Source organism: Lepus europaeus, chromosome 1 (assembly GCF_033115175.1).
Source record: "Lepus europaeus isolate LE1 chromosome 1, mLepTim1.pri, whole genome shotgun sequence".
In the NCBI taxonomy this organism is placed as follows: domain Eukaryota; kingdom Metazoa; phylum Chordata; class Mammalia; order Lagomorpha; family Leporidae; genus Lepus; species Lepus europaeus.
Genome location: NC_084827.1, coordinates 7,387,389 through 7,407,051, shown reverse-complemented (window position 1 = coordinate 7,407,051; position 19,663 = coordinate 7,387,389).

Sequence of the window (19,663 nt, the reverse complement as noted above, 5' to 3'; positions counted from 1 at the left end):
CCCAATGGCTGCAATGGCCAGGGCTGGGTCAGACCAAAGCCAGGAGCCAGGAACCTCTTCCAGGTTTCCCATATGGGTGCAGCAGCCCAAGCACTTGAGCCATCTTACACTGCTTTCCCAGGCCATTAGCAGGGAGCTGGATCAGAAGCGGAGCCTCCAGGGCTCAAACTAGCATCCATATGGAACGCCAGCACTGCAGGCAGCAGCCTTATCCACTATATTACAATGGTGGCCCCTCTTACCAATTTTGTTTTTGTAAGAAAAATGTACTTCAACTTTTTCCTGACTCCTATCTTTGATTTGTCCTTAATCAACCATGTAAGAACACTCCATAACCTCACTGAGTGCTTGATTAGAAAAACACATACATCCTTACCAAAGAAAATAGTGAATTAATTAGGGATAATTGACCTTTTTATATACATTTTAGAGGATAAGTAAAATGCTGAAGACTTATTTATTGACACCATATGTGCTTCCTCACAGTGATACCCAAATTATGTAGAACGAGGCTAATGAAAGTAAATAGATCATTAAACTGTTTTCAGTTCTACAATGCTGGTGTTTTAATTCTGGAAGCTTTTAGCACTGAACTCAAAAGTACCTCATACATCCTCTTATTCAAGATATGGCAGGAATTCAAGTATCTTTAAAAAAATCCATAATTTAAGACTGTAAATGTCATTCTAATACATTTCCTTTATTAACTATATGATTTCAATAACAGTTGTACAACTATTGCCAGATTTTCTGCTCAGGATTGCAAATGTAAGAGGCATTGCCCTTGCTCTCAAATAATTGGCACATCTCATACTAGATATCTGGTCTGCAAGCAATAAAATAAGTCTATGCAGAATATATGCTGGAAATACATGTTTGAGAAGCTTCTGGGTAGCTGAAAGAATTGCTGAAGGTTTAAGAGCTTAGAATAGCCATGTCCTGAGAATGGAAGGAAGGGGGAGTGGTAACCATGTCAGATCCCAAGATGCAAATGATAGCACAGGTGCTAGCGCTGTCCTAATACCACTGCCCATGGTGCTGCATATTTACAGCTGCCTCCTGAGACTGCGCCTGCTCAGATAAAACAGCAAGTTACAACAACCATGAAAGCTCTGTCCCTGCTTTATTGTGTTTTTGGTCACTGACTCCAGAAAGCTAGGCCACAAATGCATCCAGCCATCAAGACAAGTGATGTTGGCAGAACAGGCTCCAGCTTATAAGTAGTTTCTCAAACAGCACTAGATGGTTCATATAACATGGAGAGAAAAACAAACAATGTACTCGGTACATGCCACACCCTGAAATACAATTCTACATGATGTAGAAGAATATATTGACTTTCTATCTCATTAGTCATAATTAAAATGATAAAAGGCTCCAGGGGCTGGCACTGTAGCACAGTGGGTTAAGCCACTGCTTGTGATGCCAGCATCCCAATTTGAGCCCCAGCTGCTATGCTTCTTATCCACCCTCCCACTAGTGTGCCTGAGAAGGCCAACGGAAGATGACCCACGTACTTGGGCCCTTGTCACCCATGTGGGAAACGAGGATGGGATATTGGCTTCTTGGCTTTGGTCCAGCTCTGGCTGTAGTGTGCAGGGTGTGAAATAGAGCTCTCTCCCTCATAGTCTCTTCCTCTTTTCCTTTCAAATAAATAAATACTTCAAAAGCCTCAGTCAAGATTTCAGACACCTAAGGTATGTATGGTTTTAACAATGTCACATCATTTTGTTTTACTCTACAAAATAAACTAACACAGCTTGCTTAGATGAGTTACTAAAAATTTTTCCTACTAATAGGAATTATCTATAGAGTATTACAAAATTTTATTTTCAATGTGTTACATCGTATTGTACATGTATATTATAGGCACATGTTACATGTTATAATCTTATATGCATATTATCTATGAATATTCCATGTTTAATGTTTTTGTAAAATGAACTGATCACCATTATCTACTTCCGAATTCCTTTTGCATAAAAATTCTAACAATTTAGAATTATATTAAAACCTTTAAAATTGTATTGCTAATCTATTTTTCTAATAATCACCTTCTGTCACTCCCATAAGTTTTGTATTCTAACTTACCCTCTTTTCTAACTACTTCCTTAGACATTTTCTATACATTTTTACAATTCTATGCATTTGCTTATAGGTTTTTCTTGATGAAAGAGTCTTCCTCCCACTTGACCTCCTTAAACCATATAATGGTCATGCTAGGAGACAGTGGAAATTTTGCTTGCTGTCTGAGCCCAAAGGCTATGTTTACAGAAAAGAAAACACTATCTGTACTAAAGTAGTTTCACAGGTGAGTTTGCCTGCAAACATGAATATTCACTAAGTACAATGAGTTCTCCGTGACCTTAGGTTTTACATCAATGGATTCAACCATTTTCAGATAAAAATCATTTGAAAAAAATGTCTCTAGTGAACATTCACAAACTTGTTTCTTGTCATTATTCCCTCAACTATACAATAAGACAACGATTTAACACTTAAACTATATCAGGTATTGTAAGTAACCTAGAGATGACTTAAAGTATATGGGTCAGGGATAGACATTTGGGACAGCAGTTAAGACACCACTTAGGACTTCCTTATCCCATCCAGGAGTGCATGAGTTCTAGTCTTGGCTCCAATTCTGATTCCAGCTTCCTGGTATTACATACTCTGGGAAGCAGCAAATAATGATTCTCCAGTATGGTGGGTCTCTGTCACCCAGACAGGACACCTTGATTGAGTTCCAAGTTCCTGGCCCAATCCCAGCTATAGCAGGGATTTAGAAAATGAACTAGTGTATAGAATATTGCATATTATCTTTCTCTCTATCTCTCTCTCTCTGTGTCTGCCTGTTTCTCTGTTTTTTCAAAGAAAAAATAAAAAATAAAAAGTAAAATATGCAGGAGGATGTACATTTGTTGTATACAAATATGATGTCATCATATATTCAGGACTTGTATACCTGCAGATTTTGGTGTCTATATAGGGAGGGTGTTCTGGAACCAATCCCACTGATTATACCAATGACTGCATTTGTGAAATCTAATGTTATTAAGAGGAATAGCAAGGTCTCTTCTCATATGTTGTTTCCTTAAACCTTAAAATTCTAAGGTTGCAAAACTTGGCCAACAATATACAGGACAAATAATTTTCATATTCAAAAAATGTTACAGGGCCAGTGCTTTCGTGCAGTTGGTTAATCCTCTGCCTGTGGCATCAGGATCCCATATGGACACCAGTTATAGTCCCAGCTGCTCCTTTGGCTCTCTGCTATGGCCTGGGAAAGCAGTAGAAGATGGCCCAAGTTCTTGGTTTCCTGCAGCTGCATCGAAAACCTGGAAGAAGCTCCTGGATCCTGGCTTTGGATTGGCGCAGCTCCGACCATGGTGCCCATTTGGGGAGTGAACCAGTGGACGGAAGACCTCTCTTTGTCTCTCCCTCTCACTATCTGTAACACTACCTCTCAAATAAATAAATAAATCTTTAAAAAATATTATTGCAATTCTTAAGATGTGCTATCTTAAGAAACACTAAATTTCCCAAGCTCAAAGTGGAAGAATTCACAAAAGTTAAAACTGACAGAAAGTAAAGTCATTTATTGGCCATAATTCTGTGTGTTTACACAGAGATTATGCACATTCAGTATGCTAAATGCCTTTCTTGCAGTTTTCATTAACACCTGCAGTTAGATTCGCACAGAAAGTGAAGGGAATTTATGTTATGCTTGAAGAGTAAATTTCAGATGACTTATGTGTTCAAGATATATCAGAATTTTTGGAGACAAAGTTAAATATTTGTCTCCCTCACTCCTCAGCATCACTTGAGTTTTTTGCTTTGTTTTGTGATCAAGCTGTCAACTATTTGGAAGGAGGTGATGACATTTACTGCTTTCTATCACTCAGCCAATGATAGTTGCATTAATGTTCCATTTTAATAATTAAAAAAACTGTTTTATTAATAAGAGTCAGGCACTTTAATGAGCAAACAATCATAGATTAACTGTTTTAATTCTTGAATCAACTTTAACAAAGCATCGTCATGTTGTGTTTTCAGCCCAGTAGAGATTGTTGTTGGAGTGGTTTTATTATAGACATAAGAAGGGCTCAGACCAGGTCCTCATCTGGTGTGCAGACCTCTTAAGCTGTTCTTTATACTGCATAATCCTCCAGGGAAGGTTCTCATTCAAAAAGGGGGTCCCCTACTCAAAGAGAAACCCTTGCAAGCTTCTTCGGTTTCTGATCTCCAGGACCTCTCTCTGCTGCAGTCTAGGGTGTACTCGTGAGAGATGCTCATCTGACCACATAAAGTCCTGGCTTAATACACCTGCTTCAGGCCAAGGCTCCCTATTGGTAGTCTGCCACCACACAAAACTTCGTAAATCACCCACTTTTCAGTACTATAAAATGTCGATTGGCAGTCTCTAAAGTTGATATTGTAGGGAGGAAGTAAGGATATAAGCATGAGCATTTGGTCTAGAGGTTAAGACACTAATTACATCATTGGTTGTGTACCTGGATTCAACTCCTGGCTGCATTTCAATTTCCAGCTTTCTGATAAAGCATACACTGGGAGGTAACACATGATGGCTCATGTAATTGTGCACCTGCCATCTATGTTGAGAATGAGTTTTTCATCTAGGATTGGATTTTGGAATCGTAAGTTTGGCCTGGCCCAGCCCTGGCCATTGTGGGTATTTAGAAGGTATATCAGTGGCTGGGAGCTCTCTCTCCTCTCTCTCTATCTCTCTCTCTCTCTGCCACTCTTTCTCTCTGAAATAAGATAAATATGTAAAAATTTTGGAAAAGGAAATATAAATAGATTTAGCAGTCTAACATACATATATGTATAACAATATATGTTATATATATATATATATATATATTACATGTGCATATTTATTATAAACAGGATATACATTCTGAAGTCATGGAACCAGAATAATTGGTGGATGAAAGAGATTGAACCTGAATTCTTTGTTTTTTAAAGATTTTTTTATTTGAAAGGCAGTGTTACAGACAGAGACAGATATTGAGAGATCTTCCACTGGTTCATTCCCAGATGGCCACAGTGGCAGGGGCTGGGCCAGGCTGAAGCCAGAAGGTGTGCCACCTGAGTCTCCTGTGTGGGTAGCAGGAATGCAAACACTTGTGCCATCTTCAGCTGATTTCAGGTTTAGTAACAGGGAGCTGGGTCAGAAGTGGAGCAGCCAGGACACAAGCCAGTGCCTACATAGGCTGTTGATGTTGCAAGCAACGGCATAACCCGTTATACCACAACACTGGCCTCAAGCCTGACTTCTTATCCTAACGTGATGTAGTAGCCAGTTTCACACCTACATCCCATGGTAAACAATTATACCATTGGAAAATACATAAAGAAACTATTACACTGCAGATAGTTCAGGACTGAAAGCATTAAAATAAATGATATAGGTTTTACATTTACTGCAGCTTTTTGCCTTGGAGCATTTTCTAACCCATGATGCAGAAAAATAAAACACAAGAAAGGAAAGCAATCTCATTAGATGGAGAAAACAGAAAATGGAATGTGGAATTGCTAAGGCAGCTGGGATTGCAGAACACAGTGCTGGTGAGGATTTCACGATTTACTATAAAGCTACAGGAGTAGAGGATAAGACTAAAGCAATTAAGATAGTGCAGCTATTGGCAAAAAGGTAGAAAAATAGCTCACAAAAACAGACAAGAGAATTCAGAAATGACTTAAAATCTATGACCAATTTTAGTTTTAGATAATAACATTATAAACATAGTTAATTAATTCTAAGCTTAGATAATAACATCGAAATAAATCAGTAGTGAAAGAAAATTATTTTCAATTGATTGTTTGATGGTGTTGTAACAACTAAATTGTTTGTGGGGAAGATGAGGTTTAATTTCTAAATAATGTCAAACAAAAATTACCAAATAGAAACCTTTGGCCTGAATATGAAAGCTATAATTTTGAAGTTTATAGAAGACAGCATGAGAGAATACTTTTTTCAAACCATGGTGAACAATGATTTGATAGGAGATAAAATGTGCCCAGATGGATTGGGTTGTGTTCCCTCAATCCTCAAAATCTTATCCAAACCCCATGTGTCTCAGAATGTGGCCTTACTTGGAGATAGGGTAACTGTAAATGTCATTAAACTGTGCTGAGATCTTTATGGCGGGTCCTAGTCTGGTTGAGTGGTGCCCTTACCTGAAGGGGGAATTTGGACAGAAACATATAGCAGTGAAGATACGAGTACTCCAAGAGAAGACATCTGAAGGCAAAGGAGAGAGACCTACACCTACAGCAAATTCTTCCTTCCCAGCTGTCAGAGGGGTCAGTACCTTGGTTTGGGACTTCTAGTGTCCAAAATTATGAGACAATACATTTCTCTTACGTTTGTGACACTTGGTTATGATGGCCACAGGAAAATAATACAAACATTAACTAACACACACACACACACACACAGAGTGCTAAAATGACATGGAAAACGAAAAATAAAAAACTCAGCAAGGCACCACTATGGAAGAGAAAATGAAAGCAACAGACTGCGAAAAGGAATCTGCAATAAAGAAAACACATAAAGGACTAGCGTGCAATATAAAGAACTCTTACAAATCACTGCAATGAAATAACCTGGTTTCTAAAGGTTTTTAAAAACTTTGAATCTTATAAAACAAAGTTATAAAAATGCTAACTACATGAGTAAGCTATTTCTTAATGTGAACATCATCATCAGAATATGAATTGCGACCGTGATGAGATATCATAAATTCACTATCATTTCTAAAATTAAACACACACACACACACACCCCTATATTAATTGTTAGGAAGGAGATGATGCAGTTGTAGAACTCAAATATTGCCAATGCAGATTTAAAACTGTGTAACTTCTTTTGAATATTGATTTTCAGTTTTTAAGGAGATTCAGTATATGAACATCATATCCAAACATAAGTGGGAAAATGGAATTAAAATTTAAATTTATTGTGGTGCAAATGTTTAATATCATTTTGTATTTTTCCATAATTGTATTGAAGCACCCTCTTACCCTATGACCTACACTTCTATTCGTTGGAATTCACCAAAAGTCGGTGCACAAAGCAGCTTTTATTTCTCATAGTCTAAGCTGAAAACAATCTGTAATCCCTCTTTGGGAGGATGGGTGGACACAGTGTGGCACACTTCAGAAGTGGAATACCGCTCAGCAGCAGCAAGGATGAATTATATTATAAACTAAAGTATAAATGCATCCCTGGTGCATTATAAATTGTGAAAGAAATCACATAGAAAAAGTGAATATTATGTATGTCTACCTATGCGAAGTGCAATAACAGGCAAATATTGCATACGGAGGGTGGACATTTGAATACCTGCTGTCACTGTAGTGGTAGATATTTTCCCATGAAGGAGGCACATAGGTGTCGAATATTTCAACCCAGCCAGAAAAATCCCAAGTCAAAATCAAGCGAGATAAAATAATGAAATTAAGTAAGCAAATGAAACAAACATATTAATAAACAAAATCAACAATGAATTGGGTTGGTTCCATGGAGTTGAAGTTTCAGATTTGATTAACTGCTCTACTTTCCCTAGGGGGAATTTCATGGCAGGATGGCTTTAATTTATCATGTAGCTACAAAAGGACTTTTATATAATCTTACTGAGTTGAAAATCGTCGCTATAACCAGCAGTAATTACAAATAAGGAATTGTTTTTAGAGTATGGTAAAGCAGACTACAGAAAACAATCATATATTTAGATAATTATGCATGGTACATGTGTGCATTCATATCTACTTCTATATGCATGCCCATATCCTTATCTGTATGCAACTTTCCCATGATTTAATGTATTGTGGGAAGAAGAAAGGGAAGATCAAGGGTAAAATTTTCCTTCGAATTTCTTTGGCATTTCACAAATGTACTTTTTCTTAACAGTTTTGAGTACATCACTCTGCATGAAGTTATTCAGTGACTATTTTTTCAGTTTCATTCTTTCTTTCGTTTTTGTTTGAAAGGCAGAGAGACAGAGACACACGGAGAGTGATTTCTCATCTGCTGATTCACTCCTCAAATGCTTGCAAGAGCTGAGGCTGGGCCATGCTGAAGCCAGGAGAAAGGCACTCAGTCTGGTGTCTTACATGGATGGCGGGAACCCAGGTGCTTCCTCCCTAGCCGTCCATTAGCCTGAAGCTGGAATCAGGAGCAGATCCAGGACTCAAACATAGGCACTCTGATAAGTGAGGCTGGCATTATCACAGTCTACCTAACTGCTATGCCACAACGCCAGCCACTATTGTTTTCAGTTCTCTCTGTATGTGAGCAGACTTAACTATACAGTTTGCCAACCAGTTTGGTAGTGTCTGTGATCAAGTATACATTTATTAAAATAATGTATCTATATATGAAGAACACTTGTATAGGCTGTTGAAGGTAATATGATACTCTTTCTAGACATGTTCAGTGACCTCATAGAATAGTTGCATTAACTGTAGTTTTTTGTTAAAGGACCTGATGAAAACCCATACTCTTTTAGAGTTAGATAAACTGGAGCATACTGAATATAAACTCACTTTTTGACAAGTTTTTATAGGAAGCCAAAGCTCAAGGATTATGCAGGATTTTAGTTTGCAGGTGTTTTCAAATGGTCATTTATCCCCTTCACTTTCTTCACACCTGTTTTTACTTACATCACTTAAAAGAAGGATACAAGAAAGTGAATTCTGCATCTTCCATAAACCTCCTAATGACTTCCAGGTGGTAAAAAAGAAGTAACATCATATTTTATGTAAAAAATCTGTGCTGTAGTGAATTTTTCTACTATTACAAGCCGTGTTCTTCAACAATTGGAATTAACTTTCCCTCATTTCAGTGGGAGAAGAAATTGATTAAGAGCATATTTTTGATGGCTTCAAAATTACATTTACTTAACTATAATTAATTTTAGAACTAAAGATACATTTTTATGAATATAACACACCATGGCTTTCTTTTCGTTTTTCTTAAAGATTTACTTCTGTTTTTTGAAAGGCAGAGTTAGAGAGAGAAAGAGAGAGGGGCAGACAGACAGAGAGATATTTTCCTTTTGCGGATTCACCCCTCAAACTGCCGCAATGGCCAGAGCTGGGCTGATCAGAAGACAGGAGCCAGGAGCCTCCTCTGGGTCTCCCAAGTGGTTGTAGGGATCCAGGCACCTGGGCCATCCTCCTCTGCTTTTCCAAGCACACCTGCAGGGATCTGGATCTGAAGTGGAGCATCTGGTACCAGAATCTGCACCCATATGGGATGCCAGTGCTACAGGCTCCACTTGCTATGCTACAGTGCTGGCCCCTGTGGCTTTGTTTGCAATCAAACTACTTGTGTAGAATCTCTAAACTTGACTCTGATCTTCATTCTGAAGTTATTGGACTTTATGTAGTATACCAAAAAGTCTCATATAGAAATACAAACTTTTATAGATATCATGTTTTCTGTCTACACTCTTAACTGTAGGGAAAAAAAAAAAAAAAACAGAAAAGATCCCAAAGTCACAAATGTCAGTTTTTTTTTTTTTTTTTTTTTTTATCTAAATGTTGGATAGCAAAGGGGAATGCGTTTACTAGAAGAAAACATTGATACTTTTGGGATTGTAGCTCGGTCCCATGTTTGTGCTGTTATAGTTTACTGATTCTGACATGTAATTCTACCCTTCATTTAAAACATAAAGCACATTTACACGTAAAATATTAATCATTTACATAGTGCTGAACACATTCATTAAGGAGCTGATGCTAATTTTTGTAATAAAAACATATTACCCTGCTTCGTTTCTACAAAACGAAATGCATATAATAGAATCCTCTGGAACGGCTCTAGGATTAGGCAGCTAGGGATGTACAGTGTGTCTGTGCAGTGGGTGTGAAGTGGGTGGGCTTTCAATTGGAGGGTATGGGCTACATCAAGAACTGGGGCTGAGTGCAGGCACATGAGACACTCAAGAAGTCTCTCAATACAAAGTCTATCACTTCCCAAGCACTGCTTGCTAGTACTTATGCCATGGAAGGCTCACACACATACATGTGTGCCAAGAACACATTATCCAAAACATGAGCACTCAAACATCAGTTTTCCCTTGTTTTGGGAGGTCTTTATTTTACCTTCATTTATAAATGACAGCTTCATTGGGTAAAGTATTTTGAATTGACAGGTTGTTTTTCTTTCTCTTCTTCTTTTAGCACTTAGATTATCTCTCCATTCTCTCCTATCTTGTAGGTTTTCTGATGAGAAATCTGCTATCAATCTAATTGAAGTTTCTTTAAAGGTAATGTGGCATTTCTCTCCTGCATATTTTAGCATATTTTCTTTATGTTTTACTTTCAAGAGTTTGACTATGTGTCTTGGCAAAGATCTTTTCTGATTATGCCTATTTGGGGTTCTATGTGCTTCCTGACTGTGAAGTAGAAATCTGTATGTAGATATATCATTTATTATTTTCATTACATTTTCATAGATTTATTTATTTATTTGAAAGAATTACAGATAGAAGGAGAGAGAGAGAGAAAGAGAGAGAGAGAGAAAGAGAGAGAGAGAGAGAGAGAGAGAGAGAGAGAGAGAATCTCACTTCTGCTGGTTCGCTCTCCAGATGGCCGCAATGGCTGGGGCTGGGCCTGGCTGAGGCCAGGAGACGAACATCATTTGAGTCTCCCACGTGGGTGGCAGGGACCCAAACTCTCGAGCCATTTTCTATGGCTTTTCCCAGGCCATTAGCAGAGAGCTGGTTTAGAATTGGAGAAGGTGGGTCTTGAACTGGTGCCCCTATGGGATGCTGGCTTTGGAAGTGGCAGCTTAAACCCCTACACCACGATGCTGGCCTTTATTTTCATTTGTTTAAATATGAAAGTCAGAGAGAGAAAGACAGATCTTTCAGCTATTGGTTCACTCCCCAGCTGTTTCCAACAGCCAAGGTGTGTCCAGTTTGAAGGCAGGAGCCGGAAACTCAATCCAGGTCTCTCATCTAGGTGACAGGGACCCAAGCACTTTGAGCCACTGTCTGCAGTCTCTCAGCCTGCACACTAGTAGGAAGCTGGATCTGAACCATAGGATGTGGGTGTCCCAAGCACTGTCTTAGCTACTATGTGAATTTTCCACCTCTCATGTAGAAAGTTTGTTAGGAAATGGCTCCTTGGTGTTATCACCTGTAAAGAAGGAAAGTAACCAAAGAGTTAAATTACTCTCCAATCCTAACAAAATCTTTTGTTGATGTTACAGGGATCTGCAGAGCTAGAATTTTTTCATGGTTGACCTATCCTGAGGTAGGCATCCTGGGCTATTTTTTTTTTTTTTTTGACAGGCAGAGTGGATAGTGAGAGAGAGAGACAGTTCACCCTCCAATGGCCGCTGTGGCCGGTGCACTGCGGCCGGTGCACCGTACTGATCCGAAGGCAGGAGCCAGGTGCCTATCCTGGTCTCCCATGGGGTGCAGGGCCCAAGCACTTGGGCCATCCTCCACTGCACTCCCTGGCCACAGCAGAGAGCTGGCCTGGAAGAGGGGCAACCGGGACAGAATCCGGTGCCCTGACCAGGACTAGAACCTGGTGTGCTGGCGCTGCAAGGTGGAGGATTAGCCTATTGAGCCGTGGTGCCGGCGCATCCTGGGCTTTTCACCTTCTGTATGTACTAGCGACTGTTATTAGAGCAGTCTTGGAGAAGATAGTGTAACCTCAGGCATGGTCATACTCTGGCTGGTAGGAAGCCCTGAAGAGAGAGCCAGCTGAGAGCTAACATTTATAAACACTCCACAGTGGCTGGGAGAATGAATGTCCAAACCCACAAGAATCTGACTGGCATGCCACAATATTCGTTTGGGTCCACTTTCCTGATATTACAAACCCCTGGAAAAACTCCTTCTGGTTTTAATTGGCCTCTTTTACTGGGAAAATTAACACAATGAATTTTAGTGGGTGACTTCTTGGTCATGTGGTATCCCATGATCCGGAACATTCTTTTTCCTAGGTCTCCGAAGTGAAGAACTGCTTTTTGGTTGATGTATGATTCTCCAAGGATGACAAGCAAATCTGAATTTTGGGAGCCAGCACCGTGGCTCAGTGAGTTAAGTTGCTGTCTGCAGTGCTGGCATACCATATGGGCACCAGTTTGAGTCCAGCTGCTCCACATCTGATCCAGCTCCCTGCTAATGTGCTTGGGAAAGCAGCAGAGGATGGCCCAAGTGCTTGAGCCTCTGTACCCACATGGGAGACCTGGAATAAGCTCCTGGCTTCTGAGTTTGGCCTGGCCCAGCCTTGGCTGTTGTGTCCATTTGTGGAATAAACCAGTGGATAAAAAAATCTCTCTCTCTCAACACTCCCCCTCTCTCTGTAACTCTGCCATTAAAATAAATAAACTTTTTAAAACATATACATTGTAATATCATGTAGGATCTCTGTCTTTAATGTGCTGTACACTGTTATTTAATGCTATAACTAGTACTCCAACAGTATTTTTCACTTTGTGTTGCTATGTGGGGGCAAACTGTTGAAATCTTTGCTTAAAATATATACTGAACTGATCTTCTGAGAGAATTGAAAATGAATCTTGATGTGAATGGAAGGGGAGAGGGAGCGGGAAAGGGGAGGATTGCGGGTGGGAGGGAAGTTATGGGGGGGGGGAAGCCATTGTAATCCATAAGCTGTACTTTGGAAATTTATATTCATTAAATAAAAGTAAAAAAAAATAAAGAAAGTACTATTAGAAAAATATACATTGTGAGTCTACTCTTGGGTTTCTCATAAACTTTGCACAGCATCTTTGTTTGCTAGTGATATGGACATTTTCACCACAGCTTGGGTATATCACAGAGTCCTTACCTGCTCTGCACCTATATAAGCTGACAGCTTTTAGCGTCACCTTGCAAGACAGTTTTTATTCTCCAGCATATTTCTTTCAAAAATGTCAGAACCTGAAAAAAAATTGAGTAATTTGAAGAATCACTGTGAATGTAAAGTAGGCAAAATATATAAAAATTGTAAATTGAATTAACTAATAAAATCAGAAAGAGTGTGATTTTATGGGAGATATTAATGTGTAGCTATGGAAATCAATATTGATAGGACATGAATCTCTAAGAACACATCTTAAGTTGTACTCTAATCTAGGATATTTCATTCTGACAAATTAAAATGTAGTGTAGATAATTAGCTACATATATTTTCAAGGTCCTTTGCAGGTTCCAACACAGTTGTGGTGGGCTATGGCTCGGTAAAGTAGAAACTATGTAAGAACATATTAGTGCACTGCACTGGGCATAGTGCAGACGCTTGACTGCTGGCATCTTTCTAACCCTTTAGACAACTGCCACTGTGTTTTCTGTCTTTATATATCAGACCATTTTAGGGACTTTTTTAAACTTTTATTTGATAAATATAAATTTCCAGAGTACAGTTTATGCATTACAATGGCTTTCCCCATCATAACTTCCCTCCCACCCGCAACACTCCCATCTCCCACTCCCTCTCCCATTCCATTCCCATCAAGATTCATTTTCAATTCCCCTTATATACAGAAGATCAATTTAGTATATATTAAGTAAAGATTTCAACAGTTTGCACCCACACAGAAACACAAAGTGTAAAATACTGTTTGAGTACTAGTTATAGCATTAATTCACATTGGACAACACATTAAGGACAGAGATCCTACATGAGGAGTAAGTGCACAGTGACTCCTGTTGTTGACTTAACAAATTGACACTCTTGTTTATGGCGTCAGTAAACTCCGTAGGCTCTTGTCATGAGTTGCCAAGGCTATGGAAGCATTTTGAGTTTGCCAACTCCGATCATATTTAGACAAGCTCATAGTCAAAGTGGAAGTTCTCTCCTCCCTTCAGAGAAAGGTACTTCCTTCTTTGCTGTGATCTCCCATGCAGATAACTTTCATTTAGGGGTTTTTTTTTTTTTTTTCCAGAGTGTTTTGGCTTTCCATGCCTACAATACTCTCATAGGCTCTTCAGCCAAATCTGAATGCCTTGAGGGCTGATTCTGAGGCCAGAGTGCTGCTTAGGATATCTGCTATTCTATGTCTGCTGTGTTTCCCGCTTCCCATGTTGGATCATTCTCTCCTTCTTAATTCTATCAGTTAGTATTAGCAGACACTAGTCTTGTTTATTTGATCTCTTTGACTCTTAGACCTATCATTATGTTCAATTGTGAACTGAAATTGATCACTTTGACTAGTGAGATGGCATTGGTACATGCCACCTTGATGGGATTGAATTGGAACCCCCTGGCACGTTTCTAACTCCACCATTTGGGGCAAGCCTGATTGAGCATGTCCCAAATTGCACATCTTCTTCCTCTCTTATTCCCACTCTTATATTTAACAGAGATCACTTTTCAGTTAAATTTAAACACCTAAGAATAATTGTGTGTTAATTACAAAGTTCAACAATAGTATTAAGTAGGACAAAAAATACTAGAGGGGATAAAGTATTAAGTTGTTCATCAACAGTCAGGGCAAGGGCTGATCAAGTTACTGTTTCTCATAGTGTCCATTTCACTTCAAAAGGTTTCCTTTTTGGTGCTCGGTTAGTTGTCACCGATCAGGGAGAACATAGGATATTTGTCCCTTTGGGACATTTATTTTTCTTATTTCTTTATCCCTCTTCATATAACCCATTTTAGAGTGTAATGTTTCTATTACAAAATTTTCAATAAAATAATCTCACTAAAGTCACAAACTCACATTTTATTGTTCCTTTTATATGACTACTCGGTCATAATTATTGGCTGTATCTTCTTCCTTTAAATAATATTATTTTATTATTATCTGATATTAGGCACTATTTTTTCTCCCTAATCAATGGCCATCCTTTCTTATGTTCTTGTATTCTCTTCTTCCCTTTTCTAGAATCCAGATAAAGAGTTCTTGGATACCCCCTATTTCTTAGTCTATTTTGATTTCTTACATCTTGTCTGAGCTCCAGATTCAAGTACTCTCCTTGCTAATAATCCTACTTGTAGCCTCATTGGATTACCTCAAATTAAAGGTCAAAGTCCAACATAAAGGCTGTTAAATTCGAGTTTTCCCATTTTTCAAATACACCAATTTCCTCCAGGTAAACCTTTCCTTGCTTTTGTCTTCTACTAGAATGTTTTTCTCTCTCCATTCATAACAACACTTACTTGAGCTATTAACAACTGCCTCCCAGAGTGTGCATAAGGAGGAAGCTGGATCCCAAATTGAGGCAGGACTTGAAACCAAGCACTCAGTTACAGGAGACAGGCATTCTGTGTGACATCTTTTTTTAAAAAATATATATATATATGTATATATATAAATATATATATACATATATATATATATATATATATATTGACTGGCAGAGTGGACAGTGAGAGAGACAGAGACAAAGGTCTTCCTTTGCTGTTGGTTCACCCTCCAGTGGCCGCCACGGCCGGCACGCTGCAGCCAGCGCACCACGCTGATCCGAAGGCAGAAGCCAGGTGCTTCTCCTGGTCTCCCATGGGGTGCAGGGCCCAAGCACTTGGGCCATCCTCCGCTGCACTCCCTGGCCACAGCAGAGAGCTGGACTGGAATAGGAGCAACTGCGACAGAATCCAGTGCCCTGACCGGCGCTGCAGGTGGAGGATTAGCCTATTGGGCCAAGGTGCTGGCTCTGTGTGACATCTTAACCAATGCATCAAATGCAGTGGTTAAGACAAAAGTAGAAGACAAAAGCAGGGAAAGGTTTACCTGGAGGAAACTGGTGTATTTGAAAAATGGGAAAACTCAAAAGGTCTGAACTGAGATGAAAAAGGGCAACGAGGAAGAATTTAACAGCCCATTCATCTATCAAGCTTATAATCAATAATCACTTTCATCGAGAATAATTTATATGTTATCATGGATGGTAAAATTACCTTGCTTCATGAAACCATTCATTTAAAAAATTCTGAATATTTATCTCAAATTACACATTAATATGATCACTAGATTTCTCACTTTGTGCTCATTGGAATAAAAGTTAATGAAAACAAGATTTTAGCAAAATGTATGACATTCTGTGTCAGAAAATATATCTTAACAAATAAAAAGGAGTAGAAATAAATATAATGTCTGCATCCTAACATACAGGTATTAAACTAGGAATCAATCATGGAAAGATAGCTTAGAAATCTCAAAATACTTAGAGACTAATACAACAAACTTCTGAATCACACTGGTGTCAAAAAATAAATTAAACATACTTTGAAGTAAGAGAAAATGACAATAATAAAATTTGTGAGAATTAACATAAGCAGTACGTGGAGGAAAATTTATAACATGGTATACACATAATAGAAAAGAAGAAAGCTCTAAAGCTAATAATTTCAGTTTCCACTTAGGAAACTAGAAAAGGGAGAGTAAATTAATCCCAGAGTAGGCAAAAAAGGAAATAATAAAAGTTAGAGAAGGAATCAATATAACTGAGAACAGCAAATCAATAGAGAACATTAGCAAAACAAAAAGCTAGTTCATTGAAAATATATATTAAAATGAAAATCTTGTAGCACAGCTAAGGAAGAAAAAGAGATGATACAAATTGGTAATACACAAAATGAAAGGGATGGTCATCTGATGTAGTGGTTAAGATGTCACACAGAAGGCCTGTCTCCTGTAGCTGGGTGCTTGGTTTCAAGTCCTGCCTCAATTTGGGATCCAGCTTCCTCCTTATGCACACTCTGGGAGGCAGTTGTTAATAGCTCAAGTAAGTGTTGTTCCCCTTCCCATGTGGGATATCTGGATTTAGTTCCAGGCTTCTGGCTTCTGTCTTCACCCTTGCCCAAGTTGTATCTGCATGTTGCAGGCATTTATGGAGTGAACCCCTGGATGGTCTTCCTTCCTCCCTCTTTCATTCTTCCTTCCTTCCTTCCTTCCTTCCTTCCTTCCTTCCTTCCTTCCTTCCTTCCTTCCTCCCTTCCTTCCTCCCTTCCTCCCTCCCTTCCTTCCTTTCTCTCTCTCTCTCTCTCTCTTTCTTTCTTTCTTTCTCCTTCCTTCCTTCTCTCCCTCCCTCCCTCCCTCCCTTCCTTCCTTTCTCTTTTTCAAATGAAATGAAAATAAATTTAAAAAATGAATGAAGTAAACGGTAATGTAGTCAATGTTCATGGATGGGGGACATCACTTCTTCACAACTTGATAAATATATATAAGGCAAATCTCAATCAGAGTCCCAACATCTTATTTTGTGGACACTGTCAATCTATTTTTAATATCATTTCATTAGGCAAAAACACACAGAAGAGCCAATTCAATATTGAGCAAATACAAAGTTGCAGGACTGACTGTACCTGGATGGAGTTCCCGGTTCCAGGCTTCACCCTGGCCTAGTTCTGCCTTTTGTGGGTAATTGGGGAATGAGTCAGTGGATATAAGAGCTCTGTCTTTCTTCCTGTCCACCTCTATATCACCTCCCAAATAGAAAAATAAATAAATAAAAAGTAAAAAAAAATTCAAAAGAAACATTTCATCTCTTCCTGAAAGATGATTTTATTACTTCTTTTTAAATATTATTTTAATTTATTTTTAAGGAATATAAATTTCATAAGTACAACTTTAGGAATATATTTGTTCTTCCCACCATACCAGCTCTCCAACACATAATCACACCCCTCTTCCTCCTCCCTTTCCCCTTGCCAATCCCATTCTCCATTAAGGTTCATTTTCAATTAACTTTGTATACAGAAGACCAATTCCACAATTTGTACACACACACACACACACACAAACCACTTGAGAACTGGTTTTACAGTTACCTTTCTTTTTTTTTTTTCTTTTTTCTTTTTTCTTTTTTTTTTTTTTTTTGACAGGCAGAGTTAGAGAGAAAGAGACAGAGAGAAAGGTCTTCCTTTTCCATTGGTTCACCCCCAAAATGGCTGCTACGGCCAGCGTGTTGTGGCCAGCACACTGCACTGATCCGAAGCCAGGAGGCAGGTGCTGCCTCCTGGTCTCCCATGCGGGTACAGGACTCAAGGATTTAGACCATCCTCCACTGCCTTCCTGGGCCACAGCAGAGAGCTGGACTGGAAGAGGGGCAACCGGGATAGAATCCAGCGCCTCAACCGGGACTAGAACCCAGGGTGCCAGCACTGCAGGTGGAGGATTAGCCAAGTGAGCCACGATGCTGGCCACAGTTAACTTTCAATACATCTCATTGAGGACGGAGGTCCTGCATGGAGAGTTAGTGCATAGTGACTCCTGTTTTTAACTTAACAATCAACACTTTTATGTATGATGTCAGTACTCACCTGAGGCTCTTGAAATGAGAAGCCTAGGCTATGGAAATCTTTTGAGTCCACAAACTCCTTCAGTATTTGGAAAGGCCAAAAACAAAGTGGAAGTTCTCTCCTCCCTTTAGAGAAAAGTGCATCTGTCTTTGATGGCCACTTCTTTCCACTGGGGTCTTACTCACAGAGATCCTTCATGTAGATCATTTTTTGCCACAGTGTCTTGTCTTTCCATGCCCAAAATGCTCTCACTGATTTTTCAGCCAGACCAGGAAGCCTTAAGAGCTGATTCTGAGGTCAGAGTGTTACTTAAAGCAATTGTTATTCTATGAGTCCACTGTGTGGACTGCTTCCCATGTTGGACATTCTCTCCTTTCTAATTCTATTATTATTCTATTATTATTAATAATAATATTACTTCTTAAAAAGAGTGAATAATAAGCTAGTAACATGTAAACATGAGCCAAACTTCTTTGTTTAAGTGCTCTTCAGAATCATATAATTTATGATGCTTTAATCTTTGATATCCACTTTTTAGAAAACATTCCATAGAATATTTTCATTTTCCTTTCTATTTATCAATTGCTTCAACATTTTAAGAATTTTTGTTTCATTTGCTATAGCGTGTTTCTAAATAACCATAACAATGTATTTTGTGAATAAAAGTTAAAGCACATTTCTAGTTATTTCTCCATCATGCTAATTGATTCCAACAGATGGTAACCATTTAACATTAAATTCCATACAAACAGAGACCTAGGGTGGTATTAGAAAATTATTTTCTTTCTTTTTATTTTTTATTATACTTTGGATTTTAATCAGACTTCTATGAAAGTAGAACTTCAAGTTATAAATTCATTATGAAATGTGACTTCAAAAAGTAAGTGTCCAGAAAATCAGGCAAGTTAAATTGATAGAGGTGTGAGATTTGGGTTCAAGAAAGGTGTATTTTTTGGTTTATGTCAACAATTATTTTATGATAACCTTTTAAAATTATTTTAAAACTGTCTGTAGTATAGGCTTTAGTATTTTAGTTACTTAAGTCAGAATATCAGACAAACTGAGTTTAAGTGTTTATATTTGGATTTTTCTTTGTATGTGAGTCAGAATTTAAACTCAAAAACTATAAATGCCATGGTTATGGTTTATATCACATTACTTCTTGGAATAATAAAGAATACTGAAACAATATCCTGAAACAAGAGTGATTTAAGTAACAGGAAATTGCCAGGATATACATAATGTAGAAAAATTGATTAATTGGAGAAATAGAGTGGAAATTTCAAAGAAGCATTGGTTTACATGATTTATCATTGAATAAGAAGTTGATTTCTTTCTATCAAATTAAATTTTAAGTGGCGTTAACTATAAGAATTTCTACATATTTAAAAGAGAATTTTTTGAAATATTTGCTCTCTCTATAGAT